The 14115-nt window shown below is 47.2% G+C and overlaps 1 protein-coding gene across 1 annotated transcript in view; it reads right to left on the bottom strand.

Annotated features, from left to right (window-relative positions):
• LOC134492805 (tyrosine-protein phosphatase non-receptor type substrate 1-like) overlaps positions 1-14115 on the bottom strand; it is a 91412-nt gene that overhangs the window by 17088 nt on the left and 60209 nt on the right. The window lies entirely within an intron of this gene.

Genomic DNA, 14115 nt, shown 5'->3' with positions numbered 1-14115 from the left:
AAATCTGCCCCCAGTTCCTGTTACGGTAATGGTAAAACTACTTCCAGATTTTTATTCCCTGTCAGTTGGCGAAGAGTGCCATCAAACTGTCTGCCTCAAGCGCCTTGCAAAGGTAGAAAAACTGGATCATAAAATTGATTTTATGACACTTTAAAGTAAAATGAAAATACAGTATTTTACAGATGACTGTAATTGCATCAGGGCAGAGAAGATGTTGGCTGGCCAATTCAAGAGAAGGTTTTCCTTCCTTGAAATAATATAATACAATTTAAGTTTTGTTTCACTGCAACATTAATTTCTTGTTAGAGCCTAAATTGGTTGCAACCTGATATTTTTTGAAAGCTATCACTGATGTTTCTGAATTTTTGTTCCCTCCTGATCATTGTGAACAGGTTTTGCTTACTTTTAAAAATGTAAGATAAAGGCAACAAGCATCACCATTCCTTGCAGTGAGACATTTTCAAGTGCAAAAGGCTTTGTGCATTTTATGTTACATTTGATCCTGAATTTCCTTATCTCTTAGGATTTTTAAACACACAGTCACACAAATGGAGGAGAAGCTCAGATACCCTGTTGTCAGCTGATACAAATTGTTCTGGGCATATTACTTGGTACAAAAAGTGAACCAAACCCCCCAACTCTCTTAACATTTAATTGCAGGTGAGCGTACAATTTGGCTGTCTAACGCTTTAAGCATTCAGTTTACACAGTGTGTAATGGATGTTCATATTCCATAATTAGGCTTTTTAAAAAATGCACTTCTATGGAACAGAAAGGAGCTACACCCGTTTTGGCTAATGGGCCACATATTGCTGAATTCCAGAGCTGGAGGCAGGGATGCGACAAAGCATCAATAAATAAATCACAGGAGCTCAGAAACTCCAGGTATTTGCCTCCTCTGTTCATTGACTCCTATAGGATCAAGGTGGGCATCGAAAGAAAGTTGAAGCCGGCATGTCTAAAATCAGGACATGTAAATGAAGGTTTCCCTGCATTTCCTGTGCAATTGATCTTCATCTAAGCTTATTATCTTAACCATGACTGGACCTGCAGAAGATCAAATAAACCAAGGTTTGTTCATTGCCCAAGCATGCCCACTTGGTCCTGTTTACAGGTCGGCCTTTCTCGCATCTGCCTGCAATAAGCAACTGTAAAATCTGCAAAATCCAGCTCTCACATCTGCTGGTTTTTATGTGCATTGCATGCAACATGCATAAAAAGGCTCAGAGGACGTGCTTGCAGAAAGTAATCATGGTGGGACAAATGAGGAGGAGCAGTCGTGCTTGAAGGCAGAAGGTCTAACTACAGATGAAGTGCAATGACGAAGCACCACTCATGCCTGGTGGATTTCACCTGAGCAGATGGTACTGCCACGGCACCACAGAGGTCTTCCTAGATTGGCTTTCTGTAGAAGCCACTCTAGCCTTCTGTCTCTGTGGTCTGTCAGACTTCTGTACAGGTAGTCCTTGCTTAACGACCATTCGTTTAGTGATGGTTTGGACTTACGACGGTGCTGAAAAGCTGACTTACGACTGGTCCTCACACTTATGGCCGTTGCAGTGTTCCCCCCTAGTCAGGTGATCACGATTTGGGCACTTGGCAAATGATTTGCATTTATGACCGTCTAAGTGTCCTGTGGTCACAGGATTGCCATTGTTGACCTTCTTGGCCGGCTTCTGGCAAGCAAAATCAATGGGGAACTCTGTGATTCTTTTAACGACTGCCACAAAAAAGGTCTAAAATGGGGTCAGATTCATTTAATGACCACTTCACTTAGCAACCAAAATTCCATGGCCAATTGTGGTCATTAAGAGAGGACTACTTGTACAGCCAGAGTGAACAAGCCACAGACCACATCTAACTGCCCTGGTCTGTGCAGAGTCTCCCACAAATCATTGCTCTTTTTCACCCATTACAAAGCATAGGTCCTTTCTCAGCTTGGAAAAAAACAATCATTTAATCAGCCAGAGGGATGCACTCCCACAGCGCTCAGACCATCGATGAACGATATTACAGCTTAGTGTGTCGTGCAAACATACCCACTGTTTGGGTCACACTAGACAAACAAGATGCAAACGGAGAATTTTACGCACATTAAAAGCATAATTGGTTTAGCAGTCCTTTAGCTATGTGCATGCACACAAGTGAAAAACCTATAAAAAGAGTTTCACAGCTGTCTCTCTAATATTATCACAGGCTTCGAAGAGGGCCAATTCCACAGAGAAGATGCATCACTGAAAGACGCTGTTTTCCAGCACCTTTCTGCCAAGAAATTGAAAACGAACTCTCTTGGGCCAACTGTGCCAGATTAAAATGGAATAGAAATATCTGGAGCTACTACATTTTCCCACCCATTCCCAAATAAACTTTGCATGGCGTGTATGGGAGGGTCCCCAGGCATTTTGGGGTCAGTGGGCACGTTTTGAGAGCATCTTATGGGTGCGCTAACAAAATGGCTGCCACTGTGGGTGTGGCCAGGCATAACATGCCCATTTAGTAGGTGGGCGGCCTTCTAAACAAAGCTCTATTCTTTTTATTTTCTCAGAAGGGCTCCAGAATTTACGCAGGGCCCAGAAACATCTTTACAAATAAGAATTATTCTTCAGGGCTGTTTGTGATCGCTTCCTATTTCTTCATTTTAACCATTAAGAATGTCAGTAAGGCCAAATAAAGGCATGAAGCTTGGCAGGAATCAAGGGAAGGCTGCCTAAGCCCGCTGATGGGGACCATTTTGGAGACCCAAGATGTAATGCTGTCTTTTTGAATTCCAAGGAAGTCCAGCAAATAAGAGAACTGGGGGAAAATGCCCCCGTCAGTGATGTGAAGCGGGGCATCCGTGGGACGGTGTTTAAAAAATTAAAGATGGCAGCTGCCGTTGTGTGATCAAAGCCTTGCCCTTTTATAGGCATTGAACACACGATGTGCATTAAAAAGAGGTGGAACTTTGGGCAGCTAACTTGACTTCTTCTGACACTGCCTGGAGACCCCTGGGCTGCATACATTGGTGGCAGAAGATGCTTTAGCTCCCTGGCTGCAGCCAACAATGGTTTCTGAAGAACTTTTGAAGAAGTGGCAGAGTTTAAATTGGTGTTTTTCAAACCTGACCACTTTAAAGTTGGCAAGGTTGAGAAACCCTGGTCTGGACTTCTGGATTAGATGGATATTGAAGCTGGAATGGGATAATTGCAAGAGATGTAGCAAAACCCACCAGACAATTATGAACTACTCAGGTAGTCCTCGACTTACGACCACAATTGGGATGGGAACTTCTGTCTCTAAGTGAGGCAGCCGTTAAGTGAGTCACGGCCGGTTTTATGGCCTTTCTTGCTGCAATCATTAAGTGAATCACTGCAGTTGATAAGCGAATCACCACAGTCATTAAGCAAATCTGGCTTTCCTCATTGACTTTGCTTGTCAGAAGCCAGCTGGGAAGGCTGCAAATGGCGACCACGTGGCCCCAGAATGCTGCAACCGTCATAAGTGCAAGCCAGTTGCCAAGCGCCTGAACTTTGATCACGTGACTGTAGGGACACTGTGACGGCCACAAGTCACTTTTTCCAGTGCCATTGTAACTGCAAACAGTCGCTAAATGAATTGTTGTAAGTCGAGGACTACCTGTATGGGTTGGATAAATTATTAACAAGAGTGGGGAGTCTGAAAAGATTCTCTGTGGGAGCATTGGGGAGTACAGAAACGAGGAGGTGGAGAATAAGGTTGAAATGGTTACAAGGAGAGCAGACAAATTCAACAAATGTGTTGAAGTCCACCCATGCTGGCTGGGGAATTCTGGGAGTTGAAGTCCACCCCTCTTAAAGTTCCCAAGTTTGAAAAACACTGGTTGAAATTATTACAGAAAACAATCTGTGCCTCTTTTCTCCAAAAGGTTGCCCTGAGAGTCCTCTTGTTCAGGAAGAGGAGCGGGCAAACAGGGCCCATTTATTGCCATTAAGAGATGGGCCGCGCCATCTTTTTTCAGGAGGGCACACCCAGGCTGACACTTTTTGCTCTGTGAAAGCAGCAGAGCTCGCAAAGTGCTTAATTTTAGATCTGTTCTCCCATGAGGCGCCGCTGACGGCACCTCGGCTGAAAGCCGGGCTCGGCTGCCAAGAGCCAGGGATGCAAAGGCAGGCTGAAGCATTATTTTTAGTGCAAGAGAGTGGCGCGCATTGTCCCTTGACTATCAGGAACGGACTGTGCGGAGAGCACCGTTAATTAGGACATGGCGCCGCGGCCGTCTTGCCAAAGCCCATAAATTGTCTTCGAGGGAGTTCAAGCATCGCTCTGCCCCAGAGCCAGGACAGCAGAACCCTCCAGCAGCCAGAATTGCCGCCTTCGCCACCCACAGCAGCTCTGGAGCAATTGGACCTGGCGGCGTGCTGGCTGGGAACGATGGAAGTTGTAGTCCAGCCCTTCTGGGGGATTTCAGGGTGGGGAACGTCATCCGGAGCGAGGAGGAAGGGGAATCTGCAAATCCGTGCATGAGAAATTAATTTAGGATGATGCTGTGGCATATGGGTTTTCGTGGCCTGGCCAGTCCTCAGTTCTGCTGGCATGTGGCAGAAGATGGTGAGAAAAACAGGGAGAAGCAGCTCACTTCTGGCTTTGAAGAGCAGGTAGACTGTCCTCACCTGGATGCTAGCCAGGGCTGTTTTGAGGAGAGAGACTGCAGTCCCACCGGTCCAGCCTGGTACAGGTAGTCCTTGACATAGGGCCACAATTGGGACCAAAATTTCCACTGTAAGTTGTTGCGGTCGTAAGTCAAGTCACATGTGACTGGACCTGATTTTACGACCATTTTTGTGGTGGTTGTTAAGCGAATCCAGCTTCCCCAATGGGCGTTTTTTGCCAGAAAACGTCACAAAACGCGATCACGTGACTGCAGGGTGCTGCAATCGGTTGTAAATACGAGCTGGTTGCCAAGCGCCGAAAATGCGATCAAGTGACTGCAGGGGTGTGATGCAATGTTTTGTGATGCTCAGAAGTGCTTTCCAAGGCTGTTGTAACTTCGGACGGTCGTTAAACGAACAGTCTTAAGTCGAGGACTACCTCTATAAATGCATATATGGAGGTGTCCATTAAATCTCTAGGAGCTGCATTCAACTCGAGGATATCTTTACCTTTTCTTACATGCCCAGGCACATCCTCATGCTATACATTTCTTATTCTTCCCTTTGTTTGGGCCACCAAATCTTTGTTCCTTACCTTAAAAAAAAAAAGAACTGGACTATTTAGGGTAAAATCTTTAGATACAAATTCCCCTGTGTGGTAGGGAAACAGATCACTACCTTTACAGGATCTAAGTGTTTAAATTTGGGGAGAAACAGCAGGTGGGCGCACGCTGGAGAAAAACCCGTCCCCCTTTTCTCTTTGAACCAAGACATCCCCTGCTTCTGAGCAATTGCCTTCTCAATGCAGCCCCTGAAAATATGCCTTCCCCGTTTCCTTCTGTTCTTGGCCTTGTTTAGAAAACCAGTTTGGGGGAATGTTGAAACTCCAAGCAAGAATCATGGCCCAGATTACTCCTGATTGTTCAGGGCAGAAAAAAAGGAGAGCAGAAGAGAAATTGGGTTTATTTACATTGTTCATTTGGCATAACACCCAGTCCCTGCACAATCCTGACCCAAACCAGCTTGGAGAAGCACCAGGGAGTGCTCTAATTTCACTTCTCAAAGGGTGTGTGTGTCTGTGTCTGTGTGCATGTGTGTGAAAAGCAAATGGGGCATGTGGTCAGCAGCATCTGGGCAGGGGGTAGGCCAAGGGGCAGAGTGCCAGAAGCAAGGTCGCACCATCGGTCCTGTCTCTTTTGCACGAGGCTTGTGACCTCACACGGATGTTCCAGAAGGGCACAGCTTAACAGTGCAATGGGGCAAAACGCTGCTTTTGTTATTTTGACAAAAGCAGGAAGTGTAAGCACTGGCACATTCAGGGGTCCCCAAAGGCCAACAATTACATCTGAGTGATTGATTGACTGATCGATATGGCTGACCATCTCGCAAGGGTGACTTTGGGTAGTGTGCAAAGATTAAAATGCAAAAACCAGGCATGCAACCCCCTCGCATCCAAGGATAAAACAACAGCAACCCCATTCATAGAGAAACACATCAGCAGCAGCACAGCCTCCCATCTGAAACGCCTGGGGAAGCAGCCAGCTCTTCAGTGCCTTGCAGAAGGCTAACAGGGTCTGGCGGGGGATGCCCCCAACCTGCAGTTACTTAAAAATGGAGGGCAGCCATTTTAAACCTATTCGGTGTAGTTGCTGAGTTCACACAAGGGACCATAATGTAGTTTGTAAATCGGTTTAAAGCAGAGGAAGGAGACTTCAAGGGCCATGGACCACCGAAACTTTAGTGGTGGTTTTAATACTGTAACTGCCAATGTGGCAGAAGGGGGAAATTATTAAATACATGATCAGTAGGCATTAATATTAATTATGCTAATATGCTAATTTAATAATAATAATAATATCAACAGGCATTAATATTCATAGCATTAATGCATCACTTAATTCCAAACAAGTAGTTCTTGACTTATGACCATTCGTTTAGCGACTATTCAAAATTATGACAGCGTTGAAAAAAGTGGCTTGCAACCAGTCCTCGCACTTACAACTGTTGTAGTGTCCCTGCGGTTACGTAGTCAAAATTCAGGTGCTTGGCAACCAGCTCACATTTACGACGGTTACAGCATTCCAGGGTCACATGATCGCCATTTGCAACCTTCCCAGCCAGCTTCCGACAAGCAAAGTCAATGGGGGAAGCTGGATTCGTTTAATAACCGTGGCAAAAAAGGTTGTAAAATTGGGCGTGACTCACTTAACAGCCACCTTGCTTAGCAACGGAAGTTCCAGTCCCAATTGTGGACGTAAGTCGAGGACTACCTGTATTGGTATTAATTTGTCAACTATGTTTAGTTTTCATTGCATGTTATTGGGAAAAAAAAGAAAGTTGACCAGGTTCCATCCACTACATTTTGAGTGGACGATGCAATGGCTAAGAAGAGCTCTTTCCTACCACAAACTTTTACATCTCTACTTCACTGCTTAGCGTTTGAATGAATCAGGGAACTATTGACAGTTCACCAAATCATGGTTTAAAAAACACCGAATTAGCTTGGATACTAAGCGAGATATTAAGCTGGTCCTCTGAGTTAGAGACTCCAAAGCTGCCCGATTAAGATGCTTTCCATAAAAGATGATTTTTTTTTAACACTGGAAACTCCAGAGGTTGAATCGGGAGTCCTCTACCTGCAAAGCAAGTCATTTTATATTGTGTTCTGGATTTGTCCTTCTGCAATCTGAATCTTGTTACTGCAGAGAAAGTCCAATAGGGGGCAGCACTGGTCTGACCTGCTGTCAAAAGACTAAGCGTGGTGGGAGCTGGTTAGTTCTTGGGAGATCACCAGCACTCTAAGACTAGGAAATTCAAGAGACTTCCTGAAAGATGGTGACGACAAGCAACTTCCATATTCTTGCGAAGGAAGTTGCAGTGAGTTCAGCTCAACTTCATCAAGGCCTTCTCTTGACTCAGAAAGCATCCAAGGCAAGCTGGGTCGGTGGGAGAAGAAGGCTGAAAAGATGGGAGAACGGGGTGCTATGCATGTAGCTCCTGATTTATGTGCCCCTGTAATCACCAGGAGCTGAGCTTCAGTTCGTGCCAGGTGACAACATCTGGTTAACCTTGACCGACCTTGAAGAGTTGGAGCTGTCTAGCACTTGGGTGGGAGGCTACTGGAAAACCCCTGTTCAGCAGGAAAGTAAAAACAAAGAAAAATCTCAGAAGATGACCATGACAAGCCACCTCCATGCTGTTGCCAAGAAAATGACACAAGCCCATCCATGGGTTCCTTGAGAGTCAAGCTTGGCTCCAAGGAGGCATTGCTTTGGCTTGAGTTGCCAGTCAGTCCTCGACTTGTGACCACTTGTTTAGCAACCGTTCAAGTCACTCTGAGGAGCACGGACGTGGGACGGTGGGTTTTAGGTCTCTGGCCACAGAAATGAGATGCAGCTCCTTGGTCTTGATGAATCTTCCAGATGAGGAGGAGAATCTTTTAGAGCTGCAATTAGGGGGAATGCATCTCCTGCTCCATTTGCCACACCTGCTCGGGAACCAAGAGTCATCAAGAAGCTATAGTAGGAAAGAGCAGGAGCTATTTTTAAAGTGACAGAATCAGTGTATTTAGAAGCAAATTTTAATTAAGCCTGCACGGCAGGTTGCATTCCAATAATGTGTGTGCGTGCGTGTTTTAAGGCTGCATCTGAGTGCAACGAGCAGAGCTAACAGAGGAATCTTCGTGTGACAAATGCCTCTCTCCCCAAGGGGCTGTTGGGGGGTACCATGTTTCTCAGCCAGGCTGGCTTGACCTTTTGCTCCCTGGTTCCAACAAGGAGATGCCAGCACCCCATTTTGCTTAGGGTATTGGCCCAGGCTGGCATTTCAGTGCTGATAATGGATACAGGTAGTCCTCGCTTAACAACCATTCATTTAGTGATGGTTTGGACTTAACAACAGTGCATAAAAAACCGACTTATGACTGGTTCCCACTTAGAACTGTCACAGCGTCCCTGTGGTCACATGACCACAATTTGGGTGCTTGGCAACCGGTTCGTGTTTATGACTGTCGCAGCATCCCATGGCCACAGATCACCCTTTTCGACCTTCCCGGCCAGCTTCTGGCAAGCAAAATCAATGGGGAACCATGTGATTCACTTAACAACCATGGGGTTCGCTTAATGCCCACAGTGATTCACTTAACGACTGCTGCAAAAAAGGTTGTAACATTGGGTCAGGTTCACTTAATGACCACTTTGCTTAGCAACTAAAATTCTGGCCCCAATTTTGGTTGTTAAGCGAGGACTACCTGTATCTTCCATTCCTTTGGAAGGCAGAGCAGGTTATTGTGCTGGGTGGAGCTTAGGAGGACCAAGTCAACAGCTCATCATCAGTAAATGTTAGGCCAGGCCTTCTTAAACTACTCTTTACTCTCAACCAGTACAGCATTCCCCAATCCAGATGTCTGGACTTCAACTCCCAGAACTCCCAGCTTGGCCATACTTGGCTACGGAATTCTGGGAGTTGAAGTCTCACTTTTGAAGAGTACAAAGATTGGGAAAGGCTATGTTAGAAACTAAAATACCAAGTTTAGTCAACATTAAAATATTCTACCCAGTCACTTCCTATTTCTACAACAACAGGACCCCCAATATAACAATCTCAAGCGTCTTGTGATTGTGGCAGATATAAATGTGATAGATAGATTTCACACAAGTGTTTTGCGCAAGATTTCACACAAGATAGATAGAAACACAAGATTTCACACAAGTGAGATACAGTTTGCCGGAAGAGCCTCATTTAAACCCAAAAAAGAATTTGGTAGCCAATGCTGTCCTTTAAAAAACAAGGAAGCAAATTAGCATTTCTAGCTTCAATATACATTAAAGGATGTAAAAAGCTTGTGGTGATTAAATTTCACTTACTAAACTGCAGAAGGAAAGGGAAACTTTTTGCTTCTACAAGCCTTCGTTTTTAATGGCTCCTGGTCCACCAAAACAGTGCAAGGTTTTCGTTTTTTGTCTGCAGAGGATGGCAGTAGCTAGCCCGTCTTGGTTGAACTCAAAAAGCTGAATACATTTAGAGCTGGTTAGGAGCTGGACAGGAGACCACATGGAAATCCCACTGCCATAGGCTAGATTGGGAAACCAGAACATAACCTTGGAAGAAGGCAGTGGCGAGGCCCTTCTGAGAAAGGCATCCATGAAACAGGAGGAGCCAAGCTCAACTTGTGGAAGACATTACTTTTTGCACACTTCTGTACATTTAGCTATCATATTTATAACTTGCATGCTCCCAACAAGATAGACTACGGCAGTTCTTTGCAAATCTTTTTTCCCTGAGAGAATCCATCCCCACTGCATGTTTTTTTGAGCTGCAAATCACCAGAGATGGGCAGATAGAGACAGACAACTGTCTTTCAGTTCTCCTAACTGTCTGCGAAGTGCAAATTGGAAAATTCACGTTGAAACGTCTGATGTAATTCAGGGTGTAATTTGTCCCTCATACGGCTCCTGCATTGTTTTTCCTTTCGTGCAGCACAGTTAGTATTTATATTCACTGTAACTGTAACCGTGGTTTACAGATAGCAATTATAAAACAATAATTAATTTTACTTTGGGGTGAATGAAAGATGATTTGCACGTTCAGGCCTGTGTAAGGTCAAATTTCTAATGAACCTGGATGGGAAAAAATGTTTCTTCCAAGTCGAATGTGTCTTCTGCATGACAGCCCATCCCGTTTCCATAGCTGCATGCCCCTCCCCTCTCCTCTCCTCTCCCTCCCACTCTTCCCCCTTCCCTTCCCTTCTTCATCCTTCCCTTCCCCTTCCCACTCCTCCCTTCCCTTCCCTTCCCTTCTTCATCCTTCCCTTCCCTTCTTCATCCTTCCCTTCCCCTTCCCACTCCTCCCTTCCCTTCCCTTCTTCATCCTTCCCTTCATCCTCCCCTTCCCTTCATCCTCCCCTTCCCTTCCCCTTCCCTTCATCCTTCCCTTCCCCTTCCCTTCATCCTTCCCTTCCCTTCTTCATCCTTCCCTTCCCCTTCCCTTCATCCTTCCCTTCCCCTTCCCTTCATCCTTCCCTTCCCTTCTTCATCCTTCCCTTCCCCTTCCCTTCTTCATCCTTCCCTTCCCCTTCCCTTCATCCTTCCCTTCCCTTCTTCATCCTTCCCTTCCCCTTCCCTTCATCCTTCCCTTCCCTTCTTCATCCTTCCCTTCCCCTTCCCACTCCTCCCTTCCCTTCCCTTCTTCATCCTTCCCTTCATCCTTCCTTTCCTTTCTTCATCCTCCCCTTCCCTTCATCCTCCCCTTCCCTTCCCCTTCCCTTCCCCTTCCCTTCATCCTTCCCTTCCCTTCTTCATCCTTCCCTTCCCCTTCCCTTCATCCTTCCCTTCCCCTTCCCTTCATCCTTCCCTTCCCTTCTTCATCCTTCCCTTCCCCTTCCCTTCTTCATCCTTCCCTTCCCCTTCCCTTCATCCTTCCCTTCCCTTCTTCATCCTTCCCTTCCCCTTCCCTTCATCCTTCCCTTCCCTTCTTCATCCTTCCCTTCTCTTCTTCATCTTTCCCTTCCCCTCCCCTTCCCCTTCCCCTCCCCTCCCCTTCCCTCTTCTTCCGCAGCTGTTGTTCTTCCAAGCCTGGTGTGAATTTATTATCCGCCTGTTTGGTTCACATACCCTTTGAGGTAGTGTAACCCCCTGCAAATGGGTTAGCATAGCATCCAGGCTGAGTGGGTTGTGTGAATACCTCTTAAGCAAGCGTAAAAATCAAGTGTGTCGGGTAGCACATTTTCCAACTAACGGATTTTATTAAAAGGGACAAGCTTTTGTGAGCTACCGCTCAGCTCAGCAGATGGGAGCGTGTGCGCTAAATCACCAGGCAAGTGTGTGCGTTAAATCATGAAATCAAGTAAAAGTAATAAAGTTTGTGCTTAACGGAGATTTGCTTCTTTTTCTCCTCTGTCCAACTCTTCCACCTTTTTGTGCGGCCCCACGCCTCTGCGTACGGACTCTCCTATGCTGCCCCATTCCAAGGATGGCCTGGCCTCGGGTGGGGGAGAAAATAAGTGTAGCCAATACAGGTAGTCCTCACTTAGCGACCACAATGGGGACTAGCAACTCCATCGCTAAGCACTGGGGTCACCAAGCAGAAAATCATGTGACTGTGATGGACTAATGACGTTACTTCCCATTTGGTCATTAAATATCACTCGACCACGACTTACAATTCTACTGCTGGCTTTGCCATTAACTCTGCTTGTCACAAGCCGGTTGCAAAGCATGTGAACGGTGATCACTTGACCGCGGGATGCTGCAATGGTTGTAAACGCAAGTATTGGCTGCAAGACTGTTGTAACTTCGAACGGTCGCTAAGCAAGGCAACTGGTAAGCAAGGACTTCCTGTGAAAGCTAGGCTGCACCCTTTGCCGCCCTGCCTTGTAGCTGTGAGGTGGGAGAACCCCAGCTCCATTCTTCGCCCAATCCTATCAGAGCCCCCTGACTCTTCCTGCCCCCAGACGAAGCCCCCGGATCCAGAAGAGAGGCCTCCTCGCCCACAGCTCACAGCACAGCGCCCCCAGGAGGGAACTGCAACGTAGGATCTGGGGGGGACTCCCCCATCCTCCCTCCTCCATCCGGGACTCGCCCCCCCTTCTCCCAACATTCTGCAGGGGCTTCCCCAGCTCTGCTGCCCTCTGGAAAGGGCCCTTTTGCCGAACCTTGGAAAGACCCCCGGGGGCCCCTCCGAGAATCCCCAAGCTGGCCAGCCAGCCAGCCAGACCCCAGGCTTTCTGGCCGCGTAGCCCCCGACTTCCATCTGAATCCTTGCTTTCCCATCATTCGGGATCCCTCTTTCGTTTTAGGCAGGCAGCCCCCCCCCCCCCGATCCTGGCCATCACGGTGCTGCTCCCCCTCAGTGCTGCGCTCCGGGCATCTGAATTTCCCTGGGCCCTTGGCTCAATCAGAAGCGTCTCTCGCACCCAGGAGACAGAGGCAAAGGAGATGGAAGAGAAAGGGGGATGCTAAGGGCTCAGTTGCGTGGAGGAGCGGGCTGTCAAATTTAGCAGAAAAAGAGGTTTGGAAGGGGCTTCAGTTATCTGAAAGGTTCACCCAGAACCAAAGGAAGAGATTTGTCCGTCTTTTGTTCCAAACAACACGATGGGATCCACCAGGAGAAAGTGGCGGGGCGGGGGGAGGAATTTTCAGATTTTGGCTCAACGTTAGGAAAAATTTGCCCATGGAAAGAGGTGCTTGGCAGCGGTGCCCACAACTCTTGAGAGGTGATGGGCTGTTCTTTGCAGAAAGTATTTAAACAAAAGCTGGATCACCCGAATCCGACAGGGAGGCTGAAACCGCTTCCTACAACCTGTGCAAGCTGGATGACCTGAAAGTGCCTTGCAAGTGTATAATTCAAGGGGGTAATTCCAGGTCAGGCACGCAGGAGAGCGGCCTTTCCTGCCACAGTGGATTTAATTTCCACTTTCGAGTCTCACTGTTTCCATCTTTAGCATGGGAGGCAGGGCTTTTGAGTTTGATTCATTCTGATCTTAGTTGCTGTTTTCATGGGGGTTTTGTTTTCCTGCACAGGAACACCCATGATCTTCCACTAGCTTCGGAAAGAGTGAAGTGGCTACTGAGAGACAGACAGAATCACCTCTATTAAAAGGTCTCTCTCTGTCACCTGGGGTCTAAAAAAGACCTTGGGCAGCCGCCCAGCACCGGGTATCCTCCAGGTGTGTTGGAGGATACAACTTCCAGGAAGCGGGCACCACAGTCCAAGCACGAGGCTGGGGGAAAATTGGCCTCGCTTTTTTATGAAGCAAATGTTAAGGGACAGCATCTGGCCAAACCTGTCTGGGCCTGAAAATCAAACAGGGTTAGACTGGGTTAAGGATGGGAGACCACCACCCAAATGTTGGCTCAACTGGAAAGGAGGAGGAAGAGGAGGAGGAGGAGGAAAAGAAAAAGGAGGGGGAGGGGGAGGAGAAGGAGGAGAAAAACGGGGAGGTGGGGAGAAGGAGGAGAAGACCTGATTCGGGAAACCTGGAAAAAGGCGACAGAGAACCGCATCTCCAGTTTTGCCAAAAATGTGCCTGGACGTGCCAAGTCACCAAGCGTTGGGCTCCTCTGGAAGGAGACTGAACCCGAATCAGTTTCGTAACAGCAGGGACCTCTTCCCAACCGGGTGCCTCCCAAAATCCCCAGGACAGTCCTTCCATTTGGAGGACGGCCCAGCAGAACAGATAAGAGGGGAACGTGGTATGCGCCTCCCTTCTTTCCCTCCGAAGGACCGTGTTTAATATCTTTGACGCCTTGCGTTGAAGGAGGTCTGAAGTTGGAGGGAACGGATGGAACGCACCCCCTGCCCCTATTACTGCTGGATCTGGAGGGAGGCGTTATTAGCGCGTGTCAGGGAGAGGGGTAAAAACTGAATTAAGGCAGGGGTGTGGCATCCAGCTTCACAACACATGGCAGTGTCAAGCAACCATCTCTTTTTCATCACACAAAAGAAAATCAGGGGGGAGGAAGGCGCTTGACCTTCTGACACAAAGATCTGCAGGGAGTGACTAGAACAG

This window comes from Candoia aspera, chromosome 3 (assembly GCF_035149785.1).
Source record: "Candoia aspera isolate rCanAsp1 chromosome 3, rCanAsp1.hap2, whole genome shotgun sequence".
Classification (NCBI taxonomy): domain Eukaryota; kingdom Metazoa; phylum Chordata; class Lepidosauria; order Squamata; family Boidae; genus Candoia; species Candoia aspera.
Note: the sequence above shows the minus strand (reverse complement) of the source record. Positions and strands in the feature narration are given on the sequence as shown.